The sequence below is a fragment of the Myripristis murdjan genome, chromosome 18, assembly GCF_902150065.1.
Source record: "Myripristis murdjan chromosome 18, fMyrMur1.1, whole genome shotgun sequence".
NCBI classification, from domain to species: Eukaryota; Metazoa; Chordata; class Actinopteri; order Holocentriformes; family Holocentridae; genus Myripristis; species Myripristis murdjan.
In genome coordinates, this window is record NC_043997.1 from 6,087,056 (window position 1) to 6,104,629 (window position 17,574).

At 40.2% G+C, this 17,574-nt stretch overlaps 1 protein-coding gene across 2 annotated transcripts in view; it reads left to right on the forward strand.

Moving 5' to 3' along the window:
• The window catches only part of LOC115377001 (phosphatidylinositol-binding clathrin assembly protein), a 136,688-nt gene that overhangs the window by 38,480 nt on the left and 80,634 nt on the right, over positions 1-17,574 (forward strand). The window lies entirely within an intron of this gene.

Here is a 17,574-nt window from a genome sequence, read left to right on the forward strand (position 1 = left end):
TTTTATTTATTCATCACAAATTTTTGGTAATTTTCTGGTCATGTTTGCTTATTTTCTTGTAAATTCATGCTATTTTCTGCCAGTGTGCTCATTGCCTTTTCCCATGTGATTGACAAATTTTCAAAGAATGCTAGAAAATTACTGGAAAATTAAAAAACAAACAAACAAAAAAAAAACATCGACATCATATTTCCTGTGTCGAAACACCAGTGGATTCTTGTGAAAAGCGTCTGAATGCGTAAATGTTTGCAGATTTGGAAACGCAAATAATCTCCATGCCAGCCTCTGCAGTGTTTGGGAGATTTCGGGTAGTTTTTTATTTGGAGAGCCCAGTGTTTACACCCGGCTGATCCTTTGGAGACAATTACGTAACTCATGAGAAAAAATTTCCACTGGTCGGAGAGATTTATAATCCATAGTAGAACTGAAGAAGGTTTGAGTGATGAAAAAAACTGTCTAGCTGACTAACAGGGGCGTTTCTGTGAAAATAGATTAATTTCCCCCATCTAGAGATCCCCTATTGGAGCCATATGACTGAATTTATTGCGTCACTTATAAAGTCTGTTGTCCGGTCAGGGCTCTCAGAGAAACCTGGTTAACACAGCTAGATTTCTGCTGCAGAAACCTGACTTGGCAGAAAAGCAGCTTAAACTTTGCAAAGTGCATCAGGTTTTTATTTGATCAAAAGTCCTTGCAAAACCAAGGATTTTTCTGGCGGTAAAAAAAAACAAAAAAAACATGACATTGTGGAGGATCTTTATAAGAGTGACTGATCCCACGCACGTCTCAAAACAAACACACCCGGTGATGCAGCCTTTTACATTTCCTTTAAAAAAAGGAAGCAGCCTCTTCTTGTTTAGGATCGCCGCTCGAATCTGCATTACGCAACGCTTCCTTTGTAGGTTCCTGTGTGTTACATCAATCTGATTTCCCAGTGAGAAGAAGAAGATCAGGCTGTGAGATCACAGGCTCTTAGCTTACCCAGGAAGCCTTTGACTTCACTCAAACCAAACAAACGGCCTCGGTTCATTTCCAGTGAAAAAGGTGTTTGAGGTGTTGGGAATGAATCAACGAGTCACTCTCTGGATGGCCTGCTGACGGCTTCCCAGAGCTGCAAACAAAAGTACATCCATAAAAAATACTCCAGTAAAGAAATAAAGAAATTACTCAAAAGTTACTTTGCATTTTAATATAGTTTGGTGTGCGTGAGCCAGTGTGAAATAACAGGAAAGGAAAAAAAGCCATTTATTTTTATGAAGAGGCAGCTGAGCTCATCAACCAAATAAAGATAAACAGTGGAGATATTATAAATCATCCGTCCCCTGTCTGCATCTCCTCTTCTCCCGTCTCTCTTTTTTAATTTCCCTCTTCAGCACCGAGTGGGAAAATTAGATAAAAGACAGGAAAGAAAATGAACAATAACCACCTGGCAGCATTGTTAACCTCATGGCCTTCACTTCAGTGTGTTTTTGCAGAGGGTTTTGAGGCGGAGGATCGTCGGATGATTCGGGGCTGAACGTCGCCTCTCGCCGCGGAAATTCTCTTTCACGTTTGTGATGAGCAAAATCATAACTAGGTCGCTGTGAAGCGTCAGGAAGTGGTTTGGAGGCGCTCCCATGCTGCGGGCGGCCAGCTCACAAGTTTTCACTTCTATATTTACCTTTTATAGTTTACAGTTTATCCAGATCAACACCAAAATAACATTGAAGTGGCATTATTCTGGTAATGCAAAAATGAAAGTGTTAAGAAAAAAACAGCATATAAAGCAAATTCACGCTTTTAGGAATATGTCTTATATCAGGATAATTTCTCAGTGAAATACTATTTTATATATATTTGTATATTTTTTAAATTTAATTCTGTTCTCGCTCATTGTTGTGAGGCAATTTGCAATTGTGATTTTGGAAAGTAAAGCGAGAGAGTTAGAAATGATTCTTGACTATTTTTGGTAATTTCAGAAATTTTACATATCAGGCCCATCCCCTGTCTCAGTTAGTTCAATAATCATTTGGTCTTCACCCAGCCAATCAGCAAAGATCGCTCTACATCCCAGGTCACATGATTGTGGCATTTGACCAATCTCAATGGCTTTGATTTTCTATTACAAAATGAAAATTTTCGAAAAAATTTATAGAAGTAATTAAGTCCTGTCATGTTCTCTAATAACAGTCTAGGGCTGTTTTTTTGAATTTCAAAGTATTTCAATGAGTGCCCTATAAAGGGTTAAGCTAAGGAACCTGAGGAGAAATTATGCTTTGTAAAGAAACAGTAAGAAAAAAAAAAAAAAAAATCTGGATAATTTTCTACTGTCATAAATGGTGATCTTAGCTTTTGCAATTAATAGGCTGGACTTGAGCAATATGAAAATAATCCAATCACATTTTATTTCCTTCAGAATGCCCACTGTAAGCACAAGCGAAGCCAAGATGGGGATATAAAAAGGTGAAAAGTGCAATAAAGCAATTTTATCCCTCCTACCATGCAAGCTAATAAACTTGATAATTACTACTATGTGTGAAAGTTATTATTAATTCAACCGCAGCAATGCAATTTGTGAATACTGCTGATATGCCTGTTCACTGGAACTAAAAGTGTGGTAAACAAGCATGCAGGCCTGATTGTGCAGCTTTAATAAAAACACACACACTCTCTAACGCCGGGCGCGGTGTGTCTGCGGCGTGAGGGCTCTGGTCGTATTCATCAGGCCTGTCGGACAGCAGTGCTGACGGAGGCTCGGCGACCAGGTGTCCCCGCTCGCCCACCGCCGGCCCATCCATTAAACCCTGGGCCGACAGAAACCACGCCGTAAAATTAGAAACCACAGACCCACAGAATCGAGGTCGACAGGGCGGACGTTTCTTCTCAAATCAACGCCGAAACGAGCCTCCGGTCTGGCCTCCGTGCAGCGTCTGATGAATGTCCCGCTGGTCAAGAGCGTTTTACTTTACGGAGCAGAGAGAGAGAGAAAGCCAAACCACATCCAAAAGAGTGCAGTGCTGTGTTTTGGCCATCGGGGGCGGTGCTGAGCACTCGCTAAACAGAGTAGAGTACATGTAGGTCAGTGGGGCTAAACGCTGTAAAATGACCACCATATCTGATTCTGAATGTTGATCAGTAACTAGACTGCTGCCGAATATTTGTAATGAAAACAGAATCTTAAGCTGACGAGAAATCTATGAGGGTAAATTTATGGCATTTTCAGAGGATCGAGGCTTTGTGGTGTTGACTGGTTGCATAAAACCCACAGCAAATAATTCCTATATGGTTCCAAATTTCATTCATCTGAACAAAATGAAATGAAATGTGCCTCTTCTTAATCAGCGCCTGGTGAATTTTACCAGTGCACAGAAAAAAAAGGTCATTTAAAGAGCTGATTTATTTATTCATTTATTCGTTAATTTATTTATTTGTTTTTTGAAAAGTCTCATTGACCGCTTTTTTTTTTTTGGTGCTCTGCACTGCCCCCTGGAGGTGGAATTTCTCTCTGTATTTAAGTATGTACATGGCACTTGTCTCACCATGGGGACTCACTTTTAACTCCACTTGGACTGGATTACCAATTTTAATGCACTGGTAAAAAATAATATTAATAATAATAATACTTGCCCTTTGAGCTGCCTCAACTGCTGATTTTTTTTTTTTTTTTTTTTTTTAGTCATTTTTTTTATTGCTATACAGTGGTCCCTCGTTAATCGTGGGAGTTACGTTCTAAAAATACCCGCAATAGGCGAAATCCGCGAAGTAGTCAGCTTTATTTTTTACAGTTATTCTAGATGTTTTAAGGCTGTAAAACCCCTCACTACACACTTTATACACTTTTCTCAGACAGGCATTAACATTTTCTCACTTTTCTCTCTTGTTTAAACTCTCAAAGTTCAAACCTTCGTAGAAAAATAAGTCCAGTAAAAAAAAAAAAAAAAAAAGCATGCAAAATTGCACTAAAAAAATCTGCGAAACTGTACTAGCACAATTACAATCATGTTAGAATGACGATGATGAATACTAAACATCCGTTAAAGCCTCATTGTTCCAGACTCCTGCTTTCCAACCTGCTAGCATAACCGTCATATCTTCTGTTTTCACGGACGACATGAAGTTCTCTGAGGGTGTTAACGATGAAAGGGAAATGTATTTCATGAAAAGGGACCACAAACATGACTACAAATCTTAAAACATTAATAAGTCCAGATTTATTGCCTCATCACATGGCTAATCCAGGAGCAATATTCTTGAAAAATAATGAATGTCCGGTAATGGATGAGTGCGTCTGAAGCCAAGAATAGTGTCTTATTGAAGTTAACTAACAAAACCATGATGACGTACCCACTTTCCTCCTGTTTAATAAGTGCAGAGAAGCTGTTTGGACTTACAGATTGCTCAGTGTAAAAATACTAAATGTCATCTGTTTGGCAGGTTCACTATTAGTATTGTTAGCGGATTTCAAAACCCCGTATTGATCAGTCCCCAGTTTGATCTGAACACACATTTCCACGAAAGCGTCACCAAACTTTTCCATGGCCGCTGTCTTCGACGGACCAAAGGGCAGCACAGAGACACACACAGGCTATCTGGACGCTTCCAGGCCACAGATAACAGTCTGTCAATGCTATTAGCCTCACCGGATGACGGCTTTCAGCGCACCTTTATCACTGCTGACCTTTTTTAACGAGTCCGACCGCAGTGACGTTTGCCAAGAAGACATCACCGGCATCGCGCTCGTCCTTTCAAAATGTAAAAGCATGTACCGTAGATAAGGTTGAAAAAAAAATACATGGTTATTGACGTATGAGCTGGGAATGAGTGCGTATTATGTCTTGTGGTTCCCAGCTCCGCCTGTAATTTTGCATTCACACCAGTACAATATGCAAGGCGTCATCTTCTACCCATTCCAGTTGTGTGATAACGGCTAATTCAGAATTTGCAGTGGGACAATACGTGAGCATATTTAAGCTTTTTTTTTCTGCTGCTCCAGCCATTGTGGCTCACCCTGAATGAGGGTGTCAGCGAAATGCGAGCGTACCTTTTTAACACCGGCCATTCTGCCCCGCTAATGTGTTCAGTCCAGCCCTTCAAATCTCAATCTGAAGTGGGAATGCACCACTCATAGCAAATGGCAGGTGAATTAAGTTGTAGTATCTCCTCTTTGCAGCCGTCTCGTTCGTAAAACGGGGTTTGGGATTTTGATAGGATCAATGGATGCATTGTGGTTTGGTGTGTGTGTGTGTGTGTGTGTGTGTGTGTTTGAACGAGAGCGGTCGACAGGCCAGTATTGATATTCATTCAATTCTTCACCTCCAGTTTTTCCTCCCTGCCAAGAAGCAGACCTGGCTCGCTCCCCAGTGACGCCCTGAATCTTACGGGCGATCTAGAGACAGTCAATATCTTCGAATCACGATTTCACTTTTGTGCTGCTACAAAAGCTTCTCTCCGGCGGCGCGCCTCAAAGCAGCACCGAGCCGCTGCAGCATCCTCACATTGTGCCAGAGTGTTTCTGCGTCACGGCTCTGTGTAGACAGACACAGGATGTCCTGATACTTGCAGGATATCAGACTCGATGCCTCTTTTTTTTTCTTCTTCTTCTTTTTGCGGTTTTGCAGTCTGTTGACATGTACACAAAAACTCATCTGTGCAAATGTCAGCATTTCTAACAAAAAGAGGCTAGAAAAAACACACAGGAGATGTGCTGCATCGAGTCACTCTTCCAACAAGATGTAAAAATTTGCCAGAGGGATGAGAGAATCCCACTAGTTTCCAATGCAAATCACCTGGTTTCCAGATTTTTCTTGAATCAGAGGTCTGTCTCATTTGCAAGCTTCCTCTAATTTGGCAGCCTTGTTAGGAAATATGGCGGCTTAGGACTGTGTCATTACAGTGAGGAAGCATCGGACACATCCTAGTTAGGATCCACGATTCACTAAAACTTCACGGAAACATCCAGTGGCTCCTTTACAAAGGAAATCCTCCAGGACTCTGCAGCTAGCCGGGGCCTGTGTTATGATAATGGTCGACCCAAACCATCGCTTTAGTCCAAAAATAAAGTTTAATAAATGCAAATACATGAATTATTCTCTTTTATATTTTAAACTCGTCATTAGTGGATTGGCGACCATTTATTGAGCTCGTTTACGTTGGTCCTCACTGTCTATAGATTTTTTCTTGTTTGAACTTAACATACAAGCTACACCTGTTGCTCATGAGGCTTGATTAGGTTACCATGGAAACCAGCGGCACCACGCTGTGACACCTCCCGGTTAAACCGCTTCGTATCATGTGACCTTTGGGATAAATGAGCTTCCCAATAAGGGACATTCCTAACGTGGAGCTAAGGTGACAGGAAGCCTCCTGGCAAAGGACAGAGAGGTGAAAGGTGATTTTCTGGGTCCTGGTGCCGCCGATCGGCCTCGTTCCGCCGTGTTTTAACAGATTTACACTTTAATCCTGCAACAAGAGAGACTGCACTGCAAACAAGTGGGATTATCTCACCCCACTAGCAGTTTTTTGTTTATCTTACCTGTTTACAAGATTTTAACTGCTTAACATGGGGATTTTGTTTCTAACACTTGCGCTCTCTCTTTTCAATCCAATCCAACTTTATTTATAAAGCGCTTTAAAATAACCACAGAGGTCCAAAGTGCTGTACAGTAAGATAAAAACATAAAATACATAAAAAGACATAAAAAGAAGACATAAAACACATAAAAACATAAAATACAGTACATAAAACATAAAAAACTGTAAAATACAGACATCACAGAAGACAGTATATATAAGAACAGTATATATATATAAGAACATATAAAAACAATAACTTACATGGTGTTAAAAGCCAAAGAAAAGAGGTGAGTTTTAAGAAGAGGTTTTTTCACCGCTCCTAACACTGAGAATGAAGATAAATGATATTTTTTTAGGATTGGAAAATACAAATTTCGGTTGTGGAATCTGAGTCGGGTCGATTTTTAAATTTTGCTCTTTATGTGTGCTCGGGCTTCCTCCCTCCTCTGTTTATATCCAGTATAAACCCGGCTGCTTGTGTAGCCATTGTCTCAGTTGCTATCAGTTGTGTGTGTGTGTGTGTGTGTGTGTGTGTGTGTGTGTTCAGTCGTCCGTGTGATAAGCCGTCATGTACCAAAAACAGTCAAGCAGGAAACCCCAGACAATGGCAGGGAGAGCCACGTCTCTTCCCCCTCACCCCTTCGTCCCCAGGCTCGGTGGTCCTTCCCTCCCGCCGGGGAGACTCCGTCCCTGGAGAGCAGAGCTTAGGCTGCTGGGTGGCTCTCCTGGGAGTGTGTGTGTGTGTGTGTGTGTGCCGAGCCACACCTGAGAGCGGGTACAGAAGTGCGGAATAGAGCTGAGGGAAGGTGGAAAGGATTATAAACAAGGAAAAGACCGTAGGAGTAAAGAGGGGGAAAACAGGTTCAAATGTGTCATCTTTAGTGTTCAAATCTTATTTTTCTTCAAAGAATGTAAAAAAAAATCTGCCAGTGGGATGAGATAATCCCACTTGTTTCCAATGCTAATCAACTTGTTTCCACAATTTTCTTGAATCAAGTATCATTTTCTCGGTCTTACTCTTATTCCGCCTTGTTTCAACACATTTATACTCTTCCCATAAGAAAAAGAAATCCTGGAAGAAGTTGATCAACCAGTGGGATTATCTCATCTCACAGGCATATATATTTTTTTAAATCCATGTTTGAAGAAAAACAAGATTTCAACACTGAGAATATGAGACTAAATGCCTGTTTTTTTTTTTGCAGTCACAGTTGAATATTTCTGTATTTTTATGTTTATGGCAAATTTCGGAGGCCCTAAAAACGCTTCATTAAAAGGTTATTTGACACATAATCCAGCTGAGCTTTATTTTTCTCCCAGCCATTTGTGTAATTGATTCTCCAAGACCGATTTGTGCTGCGGTTTAGCTAATAAGATAAACGGCAGTAATGCCTCATTTTGTATGAATTCCAAAACTCCCAATTCAAAGTGAGGAACTATATAAAACAGCAGCCCACATTCAGCAACTCCCAAGCATGTTTTCTCAGCAGTGAAGCTTTTAGGTCGTGATTTTTCTAAATGGAGCATCTCCGTCGGTAACTATTTAAGCCAGAATGATTTTACTTTCCTTCGAGCCAGTTTGGGATTTGAAGCGGCAACTCAACCGGCCTCACCTGATTTAACCTGTCGTCCCCGGAGGTCACGCCGAGCAGCGGTGAGATGACCCTTTAGGCTCGTCTCTGGTGTCACTGCACAGAGACTGCTTGTCATTTTAGCAGTATCATGATATCCAAGGGTCATTATGTGACTGTATAGTGTTACGTATCTATTCATCCTTCACTGAGCAAAAAAAAAAAAAAAAAAATCCATCCCAACATGACAGATGGAAGGTGTTTATTGGTGATATGAGTTATATTAAAGCAATATTTGGCGCATAATGCATGATATTTGTATCAAGTGCTCACCGTGTTCTGCCTTGAATCCCTGATGAAGAAAGCCTTCATGTCCAGCCATCTCTAATCCACTGAAAAAAAAAAAAAAAATAAAGTCCTTAATTTTACAATTCAAGAAAAGCAAAATGCTGTCACAAGTTCTGTTGAAAAAGCTCACACTCTTGCCTGGTGTTTTTTTCTTATTGTCAGCGAATAATAAAAATAAACTGCGTAAGATAGTCGGATTGCAGGACAACAGTGACCTGTAAGTCCCGAGTGATGAGGAAAGGGCATGCAAGGTGAGATTATGAGAGGTGTATCATAATTTCCGTTTCTGCTATAAAAGCCGTGACAACTTAACCTGTGTGTGTGTGAGCATCTTGCACATTATAATGTGCACAAAATGACTAATAAATATCTGTGTCTATCTTAAAATGCTGTATAATCCAAGTATCTGGTATCCGGTCTTCTCAAACACATGCATGATGATTTAGGTTTATTCATTAGGATAAACCCCTTGAGATGAACCTTCTCGTTTTCAAGAGGGTCCTAACATGCAAATACAAGCCAAACTCAAAAAAACAAAACAAAAAAAAACAGACACAATACAACTAAGACAATCCACTCACAAACATCATAAAGATGAACACGACCACTAGATGAGTAATGAGAGTCCATGAACAAACATTAGCCCAGTAAAAATATCACAAATAAAACAGAATATACACTGAATTTTATATTTAAAACATGTACATAATCTCATAATAGGTAAACAGACTATTTTTTAACATGTCAAATGTTGTCAAAGATGGCGTGTTTGAAGGAGCCTGAAACATAAATGCTCTTTTTTTATCAGTTGTTTTTCTGCAGTATTGAGTTAGAATACCTCAGTTGATATATTAATGAATATGATGCCAAAAACTGTTGTAGATCGTGAGGACATTTAAAGATGAATGGGAGCCAATGAGTGTGTCCTCTTATATCGAGTAGAGGGCATTTAGAGTGAGTTTTACATTAGTGAGTGCTAAAAGGGACATCCAAGAGGAAATCCGAAATCTATAGAGATTGTTGTATGCTGTATTGAGGGGCTGATGGTTACTTTTAGATGCATTTTGATAAACATCATCAGCATAGTCAAAAAACGGCAGTACAGATTGTGAGGCAAGTTTCTTTCGGATCCTGAGGGTAAAACAGCTTCTTGATCTAAATAACACACCGCTTCCAAAAATTTATTTTGCAGAGAACGTCATCAATGTGAGGTTTGAGTTCAAGCAATGAGGCAGAGTATTTAATTTGACCAACTCCATGCAGGAAAGTTCCAACTTAACATGTTGTTATTAGATTATTCGTGTTTGTGTTAAGACCATGTGAGCGATAATTTGTTAGATGAGAGCCAGTTTTGAAAGAAATCAGATTGAAGGGCAGTTTGGGTTTGCAGTAAATGAGGTTTAGAAGTATAATGTTGTAAGGTTGTACACAGACCTTTTCTGGAAAATCCCCTCATTGCACAACCACTGAGCATACAGGCGGATACCAGAGACTTGGATTATGCTGCACTGACTTTTGATATCATTTTGCTGTTGGAGAAGCTTGTGATTGTGATACTTGGTGCTTACTAGGGTTGCAAAATGCCGGGAATTTTCAAAGTCGGAAACTTTCCATGGGAATTAATGGTAACATATGGGAATTAACAGGAATTTACAGAAATAATGTGGAAATTTACAAAATTGCATGTTAGCCTATAAGCGCGAACTTAATGTAGTTGAAGAAAAACCATCTTGCAGCACAATCCTGATTAAAACAACCAGATTTAATGCAAATACAGTTGAGTTTCTGCCCTGCACTGCGTTCCTCAGTCCCATGCACGGATCATTTCTAGAATCCTGCACACGGCAGCAGGACGACTGAGGCCACACGACTCTGCCTACATTTTAGCCTGCGGACGACATCCAGTCAAGAAGGTTTTGATGATATAAATATATTTGACCTATGGTATTAAAGTTTAACTGGAAAAAATAAGTCAAAATATGTTTATTTAGTAGCTATTTAAGAGGCTTTCTGTCATGGTGCTAGCGAGCTCAACTGTGATGCTGGTTCTTCTGCCTTCTGCTCGCCAGTTTTCATACAAACACAGTTTTCATACAAGAATGTAGGTTATAGTTTGATTTAGCTGCTGACTGAGGAGTGTTCATCTCTTCATTGAGCATATTTCTATTCATTTATCCACCATCAATCTTGAAGGACTGAGAAAAAAAAAATCTACTCAAAATAAGTCAAAGTCAAAAATGTCATTAGTTTGCACGCATGTCTTCTTATGACAAAACAAAATTTCCAATATTCCCCAGCTGAACTTCCCATGGAAAGTTTCCGCAGTGCTTCCAGAAGTTTTCCGCCCCTTTGCAAACCCAGTGCTTACTAATCCCAAGTTGTCTTGAATGTCCAACGTGACCTCCTGGTAGCCAGTGACTGAGCAGGACTCCTGGTAAATGAACAAGCAGGAGGCGGCTCTTCAGTTTGGTTTGTGTGCAGTCCAGCCGTTGCACAGCTGCTCGTGCATGAGGCGGTAACCGCAAGAGGTTTATTTAGCAATGTTTTAGCGAAAGTTCATCGGCTTTGGGACGAACTGAACATGAGCTTGAGAACTTGCAATGGACGTTGTCATCTCCTTTAACAGAAATGCCTTAAGTTTTTTTTTTTTTTTTTTTCATTTGGCATTTGGGACAAGTTGGAAGTGCAAATGATTAACAAAATCTAGTTTTTTAAGTGTTCCTTTAAAGCCAGAATTGACAAACTGGTAACCGTTTTGATGAATCAATCTGTGGTATTTTTGTAATATTGAGTAAAGAACATTAGCCAACCAACCGGACACAAATGGTTTTGTGAGGAAGTATGAATACCATTTACCAAATGAGCACAACAGAAAGCAAATTCCTTCAAACCTAACCCTGTTCTTCCTCAAGTATTTTTGGCTGCCGAATAGCCTTTCCTTTTTCTCAGCAAACTGTGACTTCTAGGAATGTCATAGCCCATAAAAAAAAAAAAAAGAAAGAAAGAAAGAAAAAAAAATCCCGTTCTGGGACACAGCTCCCAGACCACAAGGTACAGCACAGCCAGGAGAAAACATGCTTGGGTGTCCTTGAAGATTTTATATTGTCATATTAACCGCAATCCTTTTTCTTCTCCTTACACAAAACAACCGCTGCACCTTTTACTGGTGGGGGAAGATAATTTGAGTCCATATGTCTCACCTGCAAAACTGGAGGAGAGGAGGCAGACGGAGGGAAAGGGAGGTAGAACGAGGGAAGATGGAGAGAGAGAGGGAGGGAGGGAGGGAGGCTGGGAGCAGACAGAGGCAGAGCGCAAGAGTCATTAAGGACATGAGAGGAGACGGGGACGGTGTGGCGAGGACACCGGCAAAACTGCTGACGGCAGCAGGACACGCCGCTCGTCCCTGTGTGTGTGTGTGTGTGTGTGTGTGTGTGTGTGTGTGTGTGTGTGTGTGTGTGAGTGCAGTCGTGTGCCTTTTGTTAGCATAAAGTTGCGATATGAGTCAAACCACCCCCCCCAGCCGACCCCACCCCGTGTCCCAGATAGCGAACGCCCCATTTGTTTCAGTGACGTCGCAGAGAGCACTACAAAGAGAGAGACAAATTTAAGGGAGGATGGGGGCGAGCGAGAGACAGAGAGAGAGAGAGAGAGAGATTGTAATATAATAACAGATAGTCGACCGAGGAAGAGGAGGAGGCAGAGAGGAAGGGCTGCCCCGCCTGAAAGTCGACGCATCAAATCTGTCACCGACCCGCTTGGCTGATTGAGAGTTTTGAGTCGAGTTGCCTTTTTTTTTTTTTAAAGGAATAAAGCTCTCAGTCACGTATGATGGACTCATCTTGTGCTGTATTGAACATCTGACGATTAAAGTGTTTAAACTCGCGTCTCACAAAGAGCGAAGGTTCGAAAAACTGCAGCCGTTTCTGTTTGAATGCAGTTGATCGGCGACTTCGACCAGCAAAAAAAGGAGCAAATACGAGATGAAAACATCCAAGCCTTGACTCCACTCCTGTGTCCAGCACATCCCTAGCTACTGTACTTTTACTAAAACAAAAAAAAAAAATTGCTCAATTGTTTTGGAAAATGCTCTCAAGATGATCGATAAGCAGTGCACTTGTTTAAAGTTGTAAATGTTAAAGCTGCGATAACCGGAATCAGCAAAGGATGATTTTAGATGATGACCATGATAGACCTTTGAACAAGAAATCTGACTTCGATTCAGCGTCACTGTACTGTTACACACTATTCTATATCATTTTAATAATTATAAATATTTTTGTAAACGTATTTACAGTTTTTTGCTAATTATATGACATTTTTATTTATTTATTTATTTATTTGTTTAATTATTTTGTGGACATTTTTTCAAAAACAAAATTCTATTTTTTTTTTTTTTTTTTTTTTTTTTACAAATGTTTTGGTAATTTTTTGCTCATTTTTTAAAACAGCATTTTTCCGTGTTTTATTTAAATGAAATGTTTTCAAATGAAGAGAATTTGCTCAGGGTTTCCAAGAGTTAATTTGGTTGTAATTTGATTGATTGTTACAATAAAAGAAAATATGTGAATGAATTATTTTAACACGACACTTTAATCTCAACATTATCTGATCAATATCCCAGCATATCAGGGTCCGTAGATCTAAATCTCTTCAAGTCGGGGGTCCGAGGCTTAACGGAGGTCAACATGAGGGTCTAAAGCACAAAAAAGACATTTAGTGCTTAAAGTATAGGCTGAGTCTCCCTAAACCTTTTCAGTTGCAGCTGAAAAATGAGTTTCTCATGTTAATGAAGATGAAGCTAAAACAGCCGTCGCTAAAAAGTGTGTGAAGTGTGTGTGAAGCCCGCAGGCACAGAAAGAGAGAAGGAGGCGAAGAAAACTGCTGACTAAAGTGTTGTGGCTGAGAGGAGAGGGAGTGTGTGTGTGTCTGTGTGTGTGTGTGTGTGTGTAAGGTCACACTGACTCTAATAGGGGCCACTCGCCATAATAATCTGAAGTCCTTGGATGAAAACACACACTCACACACACACACACATGCAGTGTGCATCAGGCAGCTCGTGTGTGTTTCCTATCAGCTGGTGGAAAGATGATTAGCAGAGATGCACAGCTCATGGTGTGTGTGTGTGTGTGTGTGTGTGTGTGTGTGTGAGTGAGAGAGAGAGAGCATGGGTGTGTGCTCAAGAAGGACTTATCTCTCAAATGCAAACATCCCATCTTAAAAAAAAAGAAACTTAAAGTTAAGGGTGACCCAACCAGGTGGGACACACATATACACACACACACACACACTCTCACACACTCAGACACACAGAAAACACACTCACCCCACATTTCCTCGTGCTCCTTCAGGCAAATAAACAAGTTTTTCCAACTGAAGTAAATTGCCTGCATCTCAGTAATCAATAGGGGAGAGGAGACTGTGTGTGTGTGTGTGTGTGTGTGTGTGTGTGTGTGGCGGCCCATCCAGCTACTCTAACGGTGCGCGTCCACAGGATCAGTCATTTCCACGCTTCCCATTGATTGTCTATGTAAGCAGCTGTGTGTTGCGTTCTGATTCTTCATCACGTCAGCGTCTCTTCATTTGCATAAAGTCGACATCAAGGCAACTTTATGCAAATTAGGTACATCCAGCGTGAATCTTCGCCTCTGGAAACTCCCGAGAAACTCCTAAAGTCACCATCAATGATCTGAAATGACTACGATTCAGCAGCTGCAGGGATTATTTTATTTTTGTGTCAAATGTTCTTTTTTTTTTTTTTTTTTTTTTTTTTTTGGTGAACTGCTTTTTTAATACCAAAGAAAGTTTCCAAAAGAGGAGCCGCCATGTTGGTCCTTTTTAAAATCCATGACAGGGATCGGGGGAGAGATATTGTGCAGTATAAAATATTGTGGCTTGTATTGTATCGCAAGGTGGTAGGCAGTGATTCCCACTCCAAATACAACCCCAAATATGTTCAATATTTTAGTTTATTTTTAGTTTATTTTTTAGTTTTTGTTTTTTTTTTTTTAACTCATTTCTTGCTAATTTCCTGGCTTGACTTGATACTGCATGAACAGAGCTTTAAATACAACCTATATATTACATATTACATGATAAATCACAAACAATTTATATCAAAATTCCTGACATTTTATTAAAACAGAATCTGCTCAATGTGCTAAAACGTAAACATCACATCATATTGCCATTGATTTATTTATTTTATTATTATTAGGATTATTAGTATTATTATCATTATTATTATTATTTATTAGAATAAACCCATTGAGATGCACCATCTCAAGGGTTTTCCAACATATATCACGATCACTTCATAACAACAAAAGAGTATAAACAGAAATAAGTAAAACATAGAAATACAGTTAATATTTCAACATTCAGGCAGACAATAAATTAAACAAATTAAACATAAATTAAGGAAAAAACTACAACCACAAGGTGGCCAAAGTCACCGAGAGTGGGAGGTATAATTATCATTACCACTAATCAATCAAATTCCTAATTAATTTTCATCTTCCCTTGCCTGCGTGTGTGTGTGTGTGTGTGTGTGTGTGTGTGTGTGTGTGTGTGAGAGAGTGAGAGAAACAGTCAGTGTCTCAGTGTTTCAAGCAGTGACTCATGTTGCTCGGTTGCATCATTGACCTCACAGACACACTCATCCACCACCAGCAAGACCCAACCGCTCCCCCGACACTGGGAACCAACAAATTATTAGCCTTGTCACCTCCAAGACACACACACACACACACACACAGGGGCTGAGTGTTGCTGAATGCACACCACACACACACACACACCAAATGTTCCAATGTGGGCACATTTCTTAATCCGATTACTCTCCTCGCCCGCCCACCGTCTCTTTCTGACGGGTTCTTTCACACTCAGATTGGATGCAGGGCCTAAACGGCTGGTTGCGTAAGAAGAGGAGGAATACTAGGTAGGAGGAGGAGGAGGAGGAGGAAGAGGAAGAAAAAACCTAGGAGGAGAATCCCAGGCAGGATTTAGGCTAGCACGAGCTCAGTGTGTGTGTGAGTGTGGGTTTTTTTTGTGTGTGTGTGTTCATTTTGTACTCATTTGTCTTTGTGACTCCTTGTTTGTGTGAGTCTGTACCTGTTCACATGTGACTGTCGGCTTCTCTGTGTGTGTGTGTGTGTGTGTGTGTGTGTGTGTGTGTGTGTGTGTGTGTGTGTGCTTGCGTAAGAGCTGTTTTCATTGAACGCAGCCCGATCACGACTCATTCCTCTCGTGTGAATCATCACCGCTGAATGGAACTTGGTCTACAGTCACTTCTCAGGAAATTGTGTTATGAGTGTGTGTGTATCTGTATGAGTGTGTGTGTGTGTGTGTGTGAGAGTGAGAGTGGGGGGGGGGGGGGCAGTGAGTAAGCAAACCAGCCAAAGGTGAATCCCCTCCTGGACATCCCTGCCCACGCTACATGTGACGATAACAAGTTCATCTTTTTTAGAATCGACTATATTTATATTTTTTTGTTTGTTTTCTCTGGAAAAATAGCCACAGTATTCTGGGTGGCAGCACGGCTTAAAGGGGTAGTTCACCCATTTTGAAAAATGTGTTATTATTTCATTTCTCCCCCAAACTTTCATGTTGGACATTAGTGGTGCTGTTTTCCTCTCATTGTTACTGAGAGCTGTATGCTACAAATGCTAACCGTTAGCCTCCTTCCTGCCAGGCGAACATTCTACAGGTCGATGAAAATCATTCAACCTTGACCTTGTTAGCATGTCCATGTGGTGTTTTTCATGCTGCTAAACATATCAGGAGCAAATATAGTATTTTCTACTCAAAATATCAGCACGACCAACTCTAAATGGCTGCTTCACATGATCACTATAAGTGTAACTGAGAGATTCATTGAAAAAAATAACTTTTTACAAGTATAGATTATTAATATCCAGTACGATACAAGTTACATGCTGGTGTGCAAACAGTCGTGGAGGTGGGCAGGGACGGTTTGCATATTCATACTAAATGAAGACAAGGTGGAAAGTCATATCTAAGCGTTTTAAGTCATGAAGGAATGTTTTTTTTTTATCATGGAAAGAAACTTCTAAACATGAAATATTGATGATGGGTTTAATCAACGCCTGGTGGGGCACTTTAAAAATAACTGGCCTCATCAAATTGTTAAACAAAGTTTGATGATGTGGAGCGCAATTTTAACAGCTTGTAATGGCATAAAAAAAAAAAAAAGTTGACTGTTCCCTTATCGGGCAAGTGACGATCTTTGGTAATTTCAAAAATTTTACATATCAGTCCCATCCCCTGTCTCAGTTAGTTCAATAATCATTTGGTCTTCACCCAGCCAATCAGCAAAGATCGCTCTGCATCCCAGGTCACATGATTGTGGCATTTGACCAATCTCATTGGCTTTGATTTTCTATAGGAAAACGAAATTTTTTGAAAAATTTTATAAAAGTAATAAAGTCATGCCATGTTCACTAATAACAGTCTAGGGTTGTTTTTTTGAATTTCAAAGTATTTCAATGAGTGCCCTATAAAGGGTTAAAAAAAAAATTTGTCAGAGTTGGAACTGTTTTCTTGCAGACGAAGCTCTCTGTCGGGTACTGAGTCACTAGATAGATAGATAGATAGATACTTTATTCATCCCGCAGGAAATTCGCAGTTTTTCAGCAGTATCCACAGATTACAGATTAAATAAATCAATAAAAAAAGATTAAAAAAAAAAAATAAAGAATCTAAGTACAACAGAATAAGATCTGAGTACAACAGAATAAGATCTAAGTACAACCCAGTGTGCAAAAAGCAATGTGCAACAAAAAAAAAAAAAAACAGAAAAAAACGTGTGCATGGGTGTATAAAATGTATAAAACGCCGGTTATTTTTAAGAATATAACCTGGTTAGCATTCGCAGCATCCAGCCAGAATCAGATATCAACACGACTGTCCTGCATAACAGCTCAGAGGGAAAAATGGGTGAACTGTCCCTTTTAGGCCAGTGTAGACGCCCAGCAGCTCTCTGTGGCTCCTGCAGCTCTGCAAAAAATGTGACCACGAGAGCCGCGGTCGGTCAGCTTGTCCGCTTTGTGTCGTCCTCCCACTTGCCTCAGTTGATTTCCGCTGA